Source organism: Xiphophorus maculatus, chromosome 11 (assembly GCF_002775205.1).
Source record: "Xiphophorus maculatus strain JP 163 A chromosome 11, X_maculatus-5.0-male, whole genome shotgun sequence".
Taxonomy (NCBI): Eukaryota; Metazoa; Chordata; class Actinopteri; order Cyprinodontiformes; family Poeciliidae; genus Xiphophorus; species Xiphophorus maculatus.
In genome coordinates, this window is record NC_036453.1 from 14,312,181 (window position 1) to 14,327,274 (window position 15,094).

General features: G+C 41.5%; 1 pseudogene; it reads right to left on the reverse strand.

Annotated features, from left to right (window-relative positions):
- Positions 1-1,012: 1,012 nt before the first annotated feature.
- Positions 1,013-14,863, reverse strand: LOC111610092 (annotated as a pseudogene).
- Positions 14,864-15,094: the final 231 nt, after the last annotated feature.

A 15,094-nucleotide genomic window follows, 5' to 3' on the forward strand; every position in this document is an offset into this window, starting at 1 on the left:
GCTGCGGCAGCGGTTTGACACCCCCTATACCTTCTGGGCTAATTTACCCACCGACCTGCAGCTTAGGAAGCCCAGAAACACCTTCCTGAGCAGATGGATTACCACAGCAAGGGGCAGCCATCTTGCTGTGGCAATCCACATTTTAGAAAACAAAAGAAATGTTTTAATCACACCTTAGCAGAATATAGAGACCAATTAACTAAAGTTGTGATTTTAGACTGTGGCAGGAAGCCGGAGTACCCGGAGAGAAACCTGCAAACAGGAAACTACTTTTTGAAGAGAGGGGGCAAAGGTCAACTAGACAAGCCAAATCAACCAACAGTCATTTTGTTGGACTCTGGGATGAAGCCGGAGAGAACCCACTAATGCACTTGGGGAAAATGTAAACCCCATAAAGACAAAAGAACCCAGGCAGGAACTCAGACCCAGGCAAATGTCTTATTCAAAGAAAAGAAAAGAAAAGAAATCACACCTAAGCAAAATTTAGAACCCAATTAAGTAAACAGTCTCAATTTCAGACTGTGGCAGGAAGCCGGAGCACCCGGAGAGAAACCTGCAAACAGGAAACCTGTCAAATCTTTTTACCTTTCAATCTAATAATTTAATTTAACTGAACACATCAGGATAAGTGTTCAGTCCCAGTCAGATTTCTCCAGCCTCAAATGGTCAATAATGATTTGTTCTGGGATTTTTTTTATCTTCCGAATTTGTTATTTTTAGCTCCTCTCCAAAAGATCCTTGATCATGTTGAAGAGGAGGGGCTGGAGAAACTGTAACGTCAGGTGTGATTTCATTTCTTACCTTTTCCCACAGACATCCGCCGGTTCTTCCTTGCCGTTGAAACGCCTTTCCAAAACTAGTTGCTGCCGTCGTCCAGACAGACCCGGGACACACTTTTGTCCGCTATCTCCTCCTAACCCGACATCGCCACTTTTGGAAGGTCCCAATGAATCGAGAGGGTTTCCTCCAGCGTTGAGGGAGAAAACGCCTCTCTCTGGCACCGAGAAGAGCATTAGAAATGCTCCTTCGGGCCGTGCTCCATCGGGCCCTTGCCGTGGCAATCCATCTGCTCCACCAGGTGTTTCTGGGCTCCCTCAGCTGCAGGTCGGTGGGTAAATTAGCCCAGAAGTTGTAGGGGGTGTTAAACCGCTGCCGCAGCTTCGGGAACCTTTCAAAGATAAAGTCAATGATGAAAATCTTGATCCCTACAGAAACACCTAGGATAAAACCCAGCAGCTGGCATGGCAACACGCATGAGAAGATCAAAACCAGCCAGAGTCCCACGTAGATCTTTACAGTGAGCTCTGGCCGGACCCAAATGCACAGATTTTTGATCTTCTCAAGCGTGTCGGCCATGTTTCCAAAAAGCTCCTGGGTTTTCTGAGCAGAATTGAAAGCCAAGTGAACCATCTGTAAGACATTTGTGCCTTTCAGATGTTCCCCTGGCTCACACATGTCGGGTATGATGCTCCCCGGGATCCTCCAGCCTTTGGTAATTAAATAATTTATGGAAAGTTGGAGAATCCCGAGGAGCACGATGGAGGAAAATGTCCAGCTAAACCACACTGTGCACATGTACAGACAGAAAAAACAGGCTGTCATGTACACAGAGTGCCAGCTGGACAAAGCAGACAGGTTTTTAGAAAGGTGTGCCACAGGTCTGAAGTCTCGTTCAAGGCGTCTCATGTTCTTTGTGATCTTTATGGGGCTTAGTGGGTCCTCCCTCTCCACGATCGCCTTTGGGTGGAAACTAAGTTTTTCTCTAAACGCTCTAAGGCGATCGCGGATCTTCATTTTGGCTGCCGTTGTTCCTGGTCTCTGAAAACTCTGTGAGCTCAATGTTGGAGGCAACATTAAATCTTTAGAACTTCTTTGATCTATTGTGATGTACATGATGTCATCTATGACCTCATCAGTGAGCTCACTGGACTTCTGGGGCAAGGTCTTGCTTCTGATCGTTGCTATGGAAACGATCAGGACAGTTCTGAATCAGTCAAGCTGAAATAATGACTAAATACTTAAATATTAAGTAATATTTTTTATTTAACATGAAGAGATTAATAGTAGATTTCTACAAATTAGATTTTTTGCGTTTGTGGTTTTCCGTACCTGCGGTGGTATAAGTGGTTGTGTATTCCAACCCTGACTGGTTTCGATGGAGTAGGTGGGCGTGGCGGCGTGGCGAAGTGACCTGTAACACCATTGCCATATGTTTGGCTCTAGATTCCACAGTTTTGAGCTGAGCTGCACCAAACTTACTGGGATGGATCCTTATCCAGCCCCAGACAGGAATCCATAAGAATCCTTGGTGGGCGTGGCCTAATTTATCTACAGCGCCCCCTAGAAGCTTTTAAAACATCAGCTCCAAGCCATGCTTCAACCCAGACTTATGAAACTTGGTACACATGTGTATCTGGTCAGGACCTACAAAAACGTCTCTTGGAGCCATGGTCCAAACTCAACAGGAAGACGGTCATTTTGGATCAAAGCCGCCATTTCCTCTTTTTTATAGACGTCTCATCTGATCGAACTCGTCCTACAGCTTTTGAGATACGGACTTCAGAATCACTCAGCATAACCTTGAGGTACTGAAGGTCAAACAGTTATCACAGGATTTTTCATGTGGGCGTGGCTTAGTGTCAAAGTCTGACTATTTGCCATAAAACATCAAGGTGCAATAACTTCCACATACAAAGTCAGAGCTGCATCAGACTTTCTATGTCTCATTATAGACCAGCCCTCATCACATTCACATGGTTACCTGATGACATAACCTCTGCCCCACCCACTTCCAACAGGAAGTCACCTGTTTTTTCTGCTGGATTTCTTACTTTTACACTTTGATTCACATATAAGTGACATAAATGACATGATGATGAAGTCTGTCAGAAAATACTGAAATTATTGTTTGATCCCTACTTCTTCACTGTGTGTATGATCAAATGGGATCATCTAACTCTTCATAACAACACATCATGTCTATCAAACCCTACAGGAAGTTCTTGCTAATCTTTCACTACTAAACAGGAAGTGACAATAACTCATCTCCTGGATGTCAGATATCAGCCATCACATTTTTACACAACATGTGCTCCTTTACCCAATAACAACACTTTTGATAAGCAACTATCGACTCACAGTCGACAATAAACGTTTTGATTCATATTCAATTGCCCTGATTAAATGATTTTTTCCTGTGCCAGCACCACCTGTAACAAAAATGTGCAGTGGTTAAGGATTTATTCCATTAAGCTTGGCTAAACAATACTGCCTGATTTAATTTAAAAAAAACAAAACAACAGAGAACTGTTTTTCATTCAAAGATCTAATCAATGCAGGTCCATCTGATGCAGTTGGAACCGATCCCGAAAGGAGGAAATGTTCTGGCCTGGTTTCTCCTCAGTCACCTGATGTTAGCATTAACTGAAAACAGGTGTTTTTTTGTTGTTGTTTTTTTACAGCGAGTTTTAATCTTAATCTTGTTTGACTTCTTTGCATATTTCCACTGATTTAAGTTTAGCTTTTTATCTACACAAATAAATGAAGTTTATTAGTAAAGATCATTTCAGCAACAAGACAGTTCAAAGTCCTTCACAAGGCAAAAACATAGTACAGTACGCTGTTATGAAATAAGTGACCAATTTGTAATTAAATATACATAAATATACATGAATAAATGTTCCAGTTATGAATCAAAAGCAGTTATAAACAGGTGGGTTTTATCCTCGGTTTAAAAGAACTCAGTGTTTCGGTTGTTTTGCAGTTTTCTGGGAGTTAGTTTCTGACTAGTGTAGAATAGAAGCTACTTGTTTGGTTCTAACTGCAGCGGCCAAGAGGGGCCAGAACTTTTAAGAAATGAGCAGGGATAAAATTACATCACACTATAATGTTGTGCAACACCACCGAGGCAATCTAAAAAACTAAAACTACAAAACGATGCAAAACCTGCAGTGATTCCAACTCAGGGTTCGGTCCAGATCGGCTCCAGATGAGAGCAGAAACACCCAGGCATGAGTTTACAACACAGCAAACAGGTTTTTATTGAACCGAACAGAGGAGGTGAACTCACACAGACCTGCTGATGCTGGAAGTAGAAAAACATTAAAACAGAGAATCAAAGCGGCTGCAGTTCTACCGCTGTCCGCCAGGTGGTGCTGCAGGAACACAGCAGCAGTCTTCCTGCAACCAGGTTAAAACTAACAGTTCCCAACTTCCTGCCTGTCTCAGAACTTCATCAAAACGTCATTAGAACTTCTTCATCCTTGGGTCGCTGCAGGAACATCTGGGGGGCACAGCTGGATTCAATTCAACACTGAGATATAAAAAACGCTGTTTTTCATATTCCTTTATTTAATCAGGTAAACCCCGTTGAGATCTAGGTCTCATTTTCAAGACGGACCTGAGCAAAAATTTGCAATACATAGCAACCTGGTTACAAGATAAAAACAATTAATACATATGCACAAGTATAAAACAATAAAAACAATTTAAAAACAATGACACTGTTTCATAGAATCTTGTTGCCTATCTTTAAGAACTGCTCGAAATAAGTCCAGTGAAATCCTTTCCGACATCACTGACCATCATTAACACTGAAGAAAAACCTTGGTTGTTAAAGAAAAGTCTCAATGTTTACTGTTGCATAGGTCTGTCACCACCAGTGGCTCAAAAAGCGGGTATGCAGTGTGTGCAACGCATAGGGGGCGCTGCACTAGACGGGGCGCAAAAATGATGTGGGGATTTTTTTTTTTCTAGTCAGCATTTTATGTACTTAACAGCTGTTTGTGTATGAAATGATCAATAACAGAGGAACAGCACTGATCAGGCGGCCCTCCCCTCCTGCCAGCTGCTCTCCCCTCCCATGTAGCTCGAGCAGCGGCCCTTCGAGAATGAGCTGAGGCGCGTTTTTTTTTTTCTTTTAAATTTGAATTGTAGTAATGCTCTCGACTACAGGGAGCTAAAGATGGGGCGGCAGAAAAAACACCAGGGCACAAAACAGAAAACGGAAGAGGGGGAGGAATAAAGATGTTGGAGAGACGAAGAAAAGCTTTTCAAAGTGGTTGAAAGACAGAAGGTAAGTAATGTCAGTGTAGCAACAAGAGAGTTGTAAATATTCAGGTTAGCTTAAGCTAGGCTAAAATGACAGGCGGTTGTTGTTGTCCAATACGGGACGCGATTTATTCCGTATTGCTATAAATGTCTGATAGACACACCTATCACACACATCTCGACAATAAGTGTAATAATAACGACCAAAACAAAACAGAGGAAATATTAAGGTCAGCTAAATTGTCGTTTCGGGACCTAAATACGAACCTCCTCCTCGCCTCCCCACGAACTGACGCTGTTGTCATGGTTACCTAGAGACGGTTGCTACGCAGGCGCGGTGAGCTGCTACCAACCCGCGTCTTTTTAAAATGTCCACCCGATAAAACACCGTCCTTAGAAGCAAAACCTCTGACAAAAACACAGACGGTAGTAGGAAGACAAACATTCCAGGCTAAACAACCAGAGTGAAGTTTAATAGGGGCATTAAAAAATGTGTCGGCGATATTCAGTGGCGCACAGTGGGTTGTTTGATATCAGACAGAATGGGTCAGGAGAGGAACCGCAGACCCGTCAGAACCTAAAGAACCAGACATCAGTCTCTTCATCCCTCAGTCATTTCCTGAGACCTAAAAATAATATAAATGGCGATTTAAAGAACAAATCATACAAATAGATTAATAGTAAATAAATAAATATTGTGAAGAGAAACCGTTTATTTTTTTCAACATTAAAAACGTTTGTTAGGATTGTGTAGGAAAATTTTTTGATATCTTTTATAAATGCAGTGTTTTGTGGTTAATATTATTTCAACATTTTATTAATGTGGGTTGCCAGTTTGGATCAGGCTTCCTATCAAGCTATAAGAATGATAGAAAACATGCTAACAAAAAGCCTCAGACCTGCAGCCCACAGGCGGTTCTAGACACAGTCTAACAGAAGTGGCTCTTTGGCTCAAATATATATTAAATTATGACATGCGATGACATGTTCGCATACACCTCAGAAAGTATGTAGTTGTGCCCCTGGTCACAACAACAAATGTTACAGGACAATAAATTGTCCCAGAAGTTATTGTGATAAACGGTAATATTGTTGTACAATGGCAATGGTATAACTGTCAGGGATCGAGGTGTGTGGGGTTTCCTTGTTGCATCTAGGTGTGTCCACCAGGAGGCATCAAGACTCTTTGGGTTACCTGGGAGAGCCTGTTGCGGCTCTGCTCACCTGAACCCAATTACCTCATCCTACCGGGAGTACAAGAGGAGATGACCGCCAGTACCTCTTCGCTTGAGTGTTAGCCAGTTACGGTACCCCTGAGCCTCCTAGAGAATTTTCCTTCTCTGAGCCTTCCTCGTAGTTCGTCCTGAGTAATTTGTTCGTTGTCTTTCCTGCCTTCAGGGTTTGTTTTCCTGTGATGCTCAAGATCCTCCACAGACGATCTCCACTGGTGATTTCTGGAAACATCCTCCTCGCGACGCCGCGGGTCTTACCCGCTGGTTGCCTGAGTCCACTCTCACTTCTTCCGTCGATCGCTAGTGGTCCTGGACTCCTTCCCCGCTGGTGGTCTTCGCTCTTCGGTCTCCTGGTGTTCTCGCTCTTACCTGTCCGTCCTCCCCCACGTCTGCCCACCTCCGTGCAGATCCGCTACGGCTGTAGCCTCTGCTTCCTGGAACACGGACTGTCAGCCTACGTAAGCCCCGACTCCTCAGCCGAACCCCTTTCCTGGATTGGCCGTCTGCCTCACAAGTAAGATTAGCCCAGCTCCGTTGATCACTTCCTTTTCCCATTTTCCCTGAACTCATCATCTCCTTTGACTGTCTCGTAGTGAGCCGACTGTTCCGTGAGTCCATCCTGAGGTGTTCCTCCCCTCTATTCTTCATCATCCACCCTTGTTATAATAAACATCTTTAACTGATTCTATGACCTCCTGTAGTGTTCTGCATGTGGGCTAAGACAATTAACTCTACCATGACAATTACAATGCAAGAACAGATTTTCATTTGTCAATAAACTTTAAATTCTAATGAAGATTCAACACTGGAACTGGAAGACCTTTTAAATAACCAAAATAATTAAAACAAGAGAAACAACAAATAAAAAGGATTATTAAGTCTCTATAAACTAAATTATCCTTCAAAAAAAGATCTGGTTGAGACCAAAACTCCAGACTGAAAACTTTCATCATCCAGATTTAGGCAGAAATAGAAAAACAATAAATCAGGCAAATGGAAATTATTAAGTTTGTTTTAACTGATCATACAATTAATTGATTCATTGCTTTTTGCAACATGGCACTTATTTCATGACGCTAGTTTTACATTTACATTGTTATAACCTTCTGTTAGTCTGAATCAGTTCAGTCTTTCTGGTAAATCCCGTTCTAATGTAAAATATGACAGATTATTGGATTAAGGACATTTCTAGTATACTACATGCAAACTGAGCAAATTTGTTATTTCAGAAGAGTTTATCAAACTGGTTGCCCTTTGTATCACTCTGTACCCATAAAACATAAATTCAGTTCTACCTTTGCCGTTTCGTGGTCATAATCCATGTTAGAGTAAATATTTCCACTCAGGTACTGTAATCTGTTGTTCTTGTGTCACACTGATGTGATTTCTCACCATTTTCAAATTTTCTGTCTCCATGGATACCGCCTCTATACTCAAACGACTTTCTTTGTTAGCTGGAGCTTTCCGGTCGTTTACGCAAATGCGTTTCAGCTCGTTTAGGATTGGTGAATGATGTTGCTATGGGATTTTGTAATCAACCTGATTCTATTGGCTGTTAGATGTGTCAATCACCCAAATCAACCAATGGGCTGCAGAAAATCTCCCCTGTATATTTGGTTTTCTGACTCAATGCTTCTATAACCAGAGCGCCCAGGACTGTGCTTTTTAGTACTAATTGGGGCCTGCCATGCAAAGCAATGGCAGGAACCTATTGCTATTCTCCCAATTCTTTATTTTTCATCCGTAACCGTTAATGCGGCTCGTACCGCTGCGTGCACACCTACAAATGAGGTATCAAAATGTGCAGAAAATTCACGCCATTGGAGCTATTACTTTTGGTGGGATTCGGGGTTAACATGGCGACATAATTCGCAAAAAACTACGAAAAAAACCCCATTATAAGTCAATGGGAAAAATCCTAGAAATACCCTATTTTTGAGGATTTTCTGTGTCGTCACGAATTCACGTAGAAATGCCATTCAAATTTCATTTTGTAGATACGTCTGTGATCTCTTCGAAAGTGAAGACGGCTCGTCGATACCAATTACGGTTTGTCCACAATTTGTCTCTAAGCGACCCAAAGTTTCTCATTTTTCCTAAAATTAGAGTGCGTCTCTCACTGATTAGAGTGAGAAATCAAGAGAACTTTTTCACCCCAAAATAATTTTGAAATCGCCATCACGCCCACAAATATCGCACGATTGGTATCAAAATCGGTCCTCACATTGATACGCATGTCTGCTCCGGTAAAATGTTTTCGAAATTTATCTAGACCGTACGGTTTTCTGTCACGGTGCTTCAGAGCAAAGTCATGCGACAGGATTTTCTAGGCTGTCTCAGGCTCTGTCACTAACAGTTCACACCTTGGTGAGAAACTTATTTACCATAGCAACGGAACTCAAGAGGCTATTGGCTGCTGATTAGGACTACAAATACGCATCGCTGTAGTTCTATCTATCCTCAGTTGAAACAGATCAGGACTGAGAACTGGCCTTTAGAACTAATTGCTGCTATGGGCTGTATATAACTGATTTAACTCAGTAACTGTTACACATGGGATTAGTTTGGAACTTTAAAATTAAGCATAATAATAATTTCAAAATAAAAGCCTTGAATATAACAAAAATTCCAAAATAAAAGCCTTGAATATTTTTACATGACGTAATTGCTCTTTTTGGCTTTATTTGACTTTTTCATCCAAAGCACTGTTACACATGGTATTAGTTTGAAACTTTGAAATGAAGCATACTGAAAATTTCAAAATAAAAGCCTTGAGAATTTTTACATGAGATTATTGCTGTTTTGAGCATTATATAACTGATTTAACCCAATGACTGTTATTCATGGGATTAGGTTGGCGCTTTGAAATGAAGTCTAACAAAAATTCCAAAATAAAAGCCTTTAATATTTTTACATCAACTACTTGCGTTTTCAGCATTATATAACTGATTTAACCTAATGACTATTACACATGGGATTAGTTTGTCCCTTTGAAATGAAGCTTAACAAAAATTTCAAAATAAAAGCCTTTAATATTTTTAAATCAACTACTTGTGTTTTGAGCATTATATAACTGATTTACCCAATGACTATTAGACATGGGTTTATTGGGGCAATAAAAATTAAGCTTAATGAAAATTTCAAAATAAAAGCCTTGAATATTTTTACATCATGTAATTGCTCTTTTTGGCTTTATTTGACTTTTTCATCCAAAGCACTGTTACACATGGTATTAGTTTGGCCCTTTGAAATGAAGCATACTGAAAATTTCAAATTAAAAGCCTTGACAATTTTACATCAGGTATTTGCTCTTTTGGGCATTATGTGAATTTTTTATCCAAAGCACTGATAAACATGGGATTAGTTTGGCGCTTTGAAATGAAGCTTAACAAACATTTCAAAATAAAAGCCTTTAATATTTTTACATCAACTACTTGTGTTTTCAGCATTATATAACTATTTTAACCCAGTGACTATTACGCATGGGATTAGTTTGGCCCTTTCAAATGAAGTTTAACAAAACTTCCAAAATAAAAGCCTTGAGAAAATTTTAAATCTTACTGAATGGTGCACGTCCACCTTACTTAACGTTCTTGTGATTCTCCACATGCTATTGATTACGTTGCAGCGTTCTTTAGCATCGATGCTAATTTGTAGCGTGACAACGCCGGGCCCAAACCGACGGGCACGCCTTGGCAGGCCCCGGCTAAATTTCTTCCGAAATTTTCTAGTTCACTATTATATTGTTTACAAAAAAAAATCACTGTTATTATTTTGCAAATAATATTTATAGCAAGATATAGGTTGGGGAAAAAATAAATTTAAAAAAAGAAAGAAATTTGTAATTGGTGCCAAAATGTCCAAAAATGGCACATTTGGAATGTTTGCCTGGAATTTTATCAACCAATACCTTTCTAAAATGTCTATGGTTCAGGTTTTTGGAATGAAATTTGGTCCAGTAATTGGTCAGAACCTGCATTGTGAATTGCTAGAGGTTCTATGTTTCCACTGGATGCTTTTAAAGAAAATTCACATTACGTAATGTATTCTATTAGAATTTATTATTTTTATTTAGTATTTTTTCACTGTGTGCCATATGTATTTGTTCTTTCTCAGTAATACAAGTGTTGATTTTTAGACTTCCAGAGTATTCTCAGGAATATTACCGTTATCTTGATACCTGAACCAGTCAAATACACCTTGTAGTGTAGTGTAGTTCAGGCGGTGGTCGCCTAAACACACACATCACCATGGTTACACACACTCATTTGCCAAACACTGTTTATAGCTCCAGTTTAAATTCACTATCAGGTTCTGCCGGTCTCCATCAGAACCCGAGGTTCTGTCCGCTCCTCTCACCTTCCCTCTGGGCGAGTTGGCACGCCTCGCTGACGCGGCGGCCCGTCAGGTAGCTGAACAGTTTAAATTATAGGTTTAAATGATTTTATCACCAGATTAAATGAGAAAATCTGATCCATGTGTGAGTGAGGAAGAGGAGGAATGTGAAGCGGCGCAGGCTGCTCTACCTGGGCCTGCACCAAGAACTACCTTGTTGCTGAAATGTGCCATAAAACAGGGTTTATACAGGAATCCTAGACTTGAATTTACTACTTATTTTTACTATGGCTACAATATTTTTACTCCATCCATCCATTTTCTTCCACTTTATCCAGGGTTGGGTCGTGGGGGTAGCAGTTTAAAAAGGGTGGCCCAGACTTCCCTCTCCCCAGCCACTTGTTCCAACTCCTCCAGGGGGGAATCCCAACTGTAACCCAGTGTTAAAAACAAAAGTAAATAATTAATAGATGTTGATTTAATGTCTTCTTCTACAAGATTAAAAAGTATAAATAGATTTCATGTCTTATTATACAGTAAGAGTTAAAAGTAATAAAGTTAAAAAAATAAGTTAATAAATATGTTCATAAATATAGATAAAAAGTTCTAAAAATCTTTAAAAACTTTGACATATGCTTTTAGTGATTGCTTTTAGTGACGGATTAAACAACCAATAGCTGGCACAGTGTGATTTCACATCAGCCAATAAGGTTGATTGTCCCGCCTCTTTAACTGATGTGCTGAGATTTTGCTCAGACTGCGTCAGACACGCTTGAGAACTCAGCGCTAACGGTTGTTTCTGCTAATAGCCTGGAGATCTTGTCAAATTTGACAGACTCTTGGAAATCGGTAAGAAGAAACAACATTAAAATAGATTCGCAACATATATCATTCAAAATAGTAAATCCGTTTTTATTAAATCTCAGAAAGCTTCCCTTGTGAGCGGCTGAAGCCCGGAAAAATCCCCTTGTAGCGTCGTGTAGCATCGGAGCATCGGTGAGCCAACTGCCAAGCACGCCCTTGGCAGTTGGCTCAGTAAATTCGCTGAAAATTGGATAAAATACCGAGTAACTGATCAAATGTAATAAAAATAAAATTGTATTGTAAGATTTTTTATTATTATTATTGTGTATGTTGTATTTTATCTATGTAGTTGCACTTATTTTTCTATTAGCACATGTTCTAATATTTCAACGGTGCTAATTCATGGTTCATGGTGCTGTAATGTGCTTTTCTGTTAGCATTGCTTGGGAACTTTCTGTTCTGAGTAGGTCAGAGCTAATGTGAGCTTCTAATCCACATTCTGATGTTAAATATAGTGTTATAGATGTACTTCATTGGCCCATATATATATATATATATATATATATATATATATATATATATATATATATATATATATATATATATATATATATATATATATATATATATATGTGTGTGTGTGTGTGTGTATTACCACATATAAGCTAATTTCTTTAGTTTTACTGATGTGTTGGTAATATTGAACTCTGATAACTTGAATATTGTTGTACAACATGAAAAAAACTTGAGAAATGATGAAATATCTCTTTGAATTGTAGCTTAAGCTTTATTGATATTAGCATCCTGTATTTTAAGATGCTTTACTTTGGCCTTGTTCCAGGTCAAGATCATCCTCTCCAGAACTTGGATGGCGAACCCCAGCCCAGAGGACCGAGTGAACTGGTAGATGGTGACCCGACTGGTCACTAGCCGTGAGACATTGAATGAACATTTGACAGACACATTGAAAAGACCAAACAATCATTGAAAGAACATTTGACAGACACATAGAAAAGAATGGGTTATTTATTTTATTTTATTTTTTCATGTTGGTAGGATTGAGGAGGTCTTCGACGTATTCTGCACACCGGCCCACAACGTCCCAAGTTGAGGTCAGCAGCACACCATCCCCACTATAAACAGTGATGGTGCTGTACTGCTTGCCCCTCCTTAGATGCCGGATGGTGCACCAGAATCACCTCGAAGCTGTGCGGAAGTCTTTCTCCATGGCCTCTCCAAAGTCCTCTCACACCCAGGTTTTTGCCTCAGTAACCACCTGAGCCGCATGCCACTTCACCCACTGGTACCCATCAGCTGCTTCCGGAGTCCCACAGGCCACAAAGGCTTGATAGGACTTCTTCTTCAGCCTGACAGCATCCCTCACCGAAGGTGTCCACCAACGGGTTAGAGGGTTGCCACCGCGACAGGCACTGACAACCTTGTGGCTATAGCTCCGATAAGCCGCCTTGACAATGGAGGCATGGAACATGGCCGACTCAGACTCAATGTCCCCCATCTCCCCCGGAACTTGTTCAAAGTTCTGCCGGAGATGTGAGTTAAAGCTCCGTCTCACAGGGGATTCTGCCAGACGTTCCCAGCAGACCCTCACAACACGTTTGGGCCTGCCAGGTCTGACCGGCTTCCTCCCCCACCACCGGAGCCGACTTATCACCAGGTAGTGGTCAGTGGACAGCTCTGCACCTCTCTTCACCCGAGTGTCCAAGACATACGGCCGCAGGTCCAATGAAACGACAACAAAGTCGATCATCAAACTGGGGCCTAGGGCGTCCTGGTGCCAAGTGGACACCCTTAAGCCTGAACATGGTGTTCGTTATGGACAATCCGTGACGAGCACAGAAGTCCAACAACAGAACACCACTCGAGTTCAGATCGGGAGGCGGGGGTGAGCGTTCCTCTCAACCACGCCCCTCCAGGTCTCACTGTCATTGCCCACGTGAGCGTTGAAGTCCCCCAGCAGAACAAGAGAGTCCCCAGGAGGGCCACTCCATCAGTTGAAACACCTTTCCAAAACCAGTCGCTCTCATCATCCTGAGGGAATTGAGAGACAACTATGTCCGACTTCTTCTAAGGAAAGTAATAGTCCAATTATCTTCTCCATACCCGCTCACTCTCCGGAAGGTTGAAAGCCTCGTGAAAAGCTCCTCTCTTTGTGCTGTGGTATCAGCCGCCACTTTCTTCTCGTCTGGCTCAGGAAGGTGTTTCTGAGCTCCCTCAGCTGCAGGTCAGTGGGTAAATTAGTCCAGAAGTTGTAGGGGGCGTCAAACCATTGCTGCAGCTTCGAGCACCTTTCAAAGATCAAGTCAATGATGAAAAACTTGATCGCTACAGAAACACCTATGATGAAGCCCAGCAGCTGGTATGGAAACACGCATGAGAAGATAAAAACCAGCCAAAGTCCCACGTAGCTCTTTACAGTGAGCTCTGGCCGGACCCACATGCACAGATTTTTTATCTTCTCAAGGATGTCGGCCATGTTTCCAAAAAGCTTCTGAGTTTTCTGAGCAGAATCGAAAGCCAAGTGGAACATCTGTAAGATATTTGGGTTGCCTTTTAGATGTTCCCCTGGCTCACACACGTCGGGTATGATGCTCCTCGGGATCCTCCAGCCTTTGGAAGTTAGATAATTTATGGAAAGGTGGAGAATCACGAGGAGCAGGATGGAGGGAATGGTCCAGCTATACCACACTGTGCACATGTAGATACAGAAAAAACAGAAAGTCATGTGCACAGAGCGCCAGCTGGATAAAGCAGACAAGTTTCTAAAAAAGTGTGCCACAGGTCTGAAGTCTCGTTCAAGGCGTCTCATGTTCTTTGTCATCTTTATGGGGCTTAGTGGGTCCTCCCTCTCCACAATCGCCTTTGGGTGGAAACTGAGTTTTTCTTAAAACGCTCTAAGGCGATCGCGGATCTTCATCTTGGCTGCCGTTGTTCCTGGTCTCTATGAAAAGTGTGTGGGCTCAATGTTGGAGCGCAACACATTAAATCTTTAGAACTTCTTTGATCTATTGTGATTGGGTGGAAACGGAAGTTTTCCATGAAAACTCCGAAATGATCGTGAAGCCGATTCAGGAAGTTCTCTTTATGTTTTTCTGTAGGTTGAGGGAATGGAGGTTTTGATGACTGAGATGGAGAATCCTGAACTTCTAATTTTATGACTTTCTGTTCCAGCTCAATGCGTTTGGATAGTTCTTTCTCCAGTTCCTGTTTAAGTGAATCTATGAGGGGCTCATCCTTCAATTTCTTCAGCTCTTTCTGTAAGAATTGGTTTTCTAGTAAAGTGATTCTAGAAGTCCTTTAATCTCATTCAAATCACTCTTTGGCTTTTCTTGCTCTCTGGGCAAGAAGCGCATTTTTGTCACAACGTCATCGCTGTTTTCTGTGTCCGATGTGTGACTTAATTTCTTACCTTTTCCCACAGACATCCGTCGGTTGTTCCTTGCAGTTGAAACGCCTTTCCAAAACCAGTTGCTGCCATCGTCCTGACAGACCTGGGACACACTTTGGTCCGCTATCTTCTCCTAACCCGACGTCGCCACGTTTGAAAGGTCCCAATGAAGTGGGAGCGTTGAGGGAAAAAACGCCTCTCTCTGGCACCGAGAAGAGCATTAGAAATGCTCCTTCGGGCCGAGCTCCATCTGGCCCTTGCTGTGGCA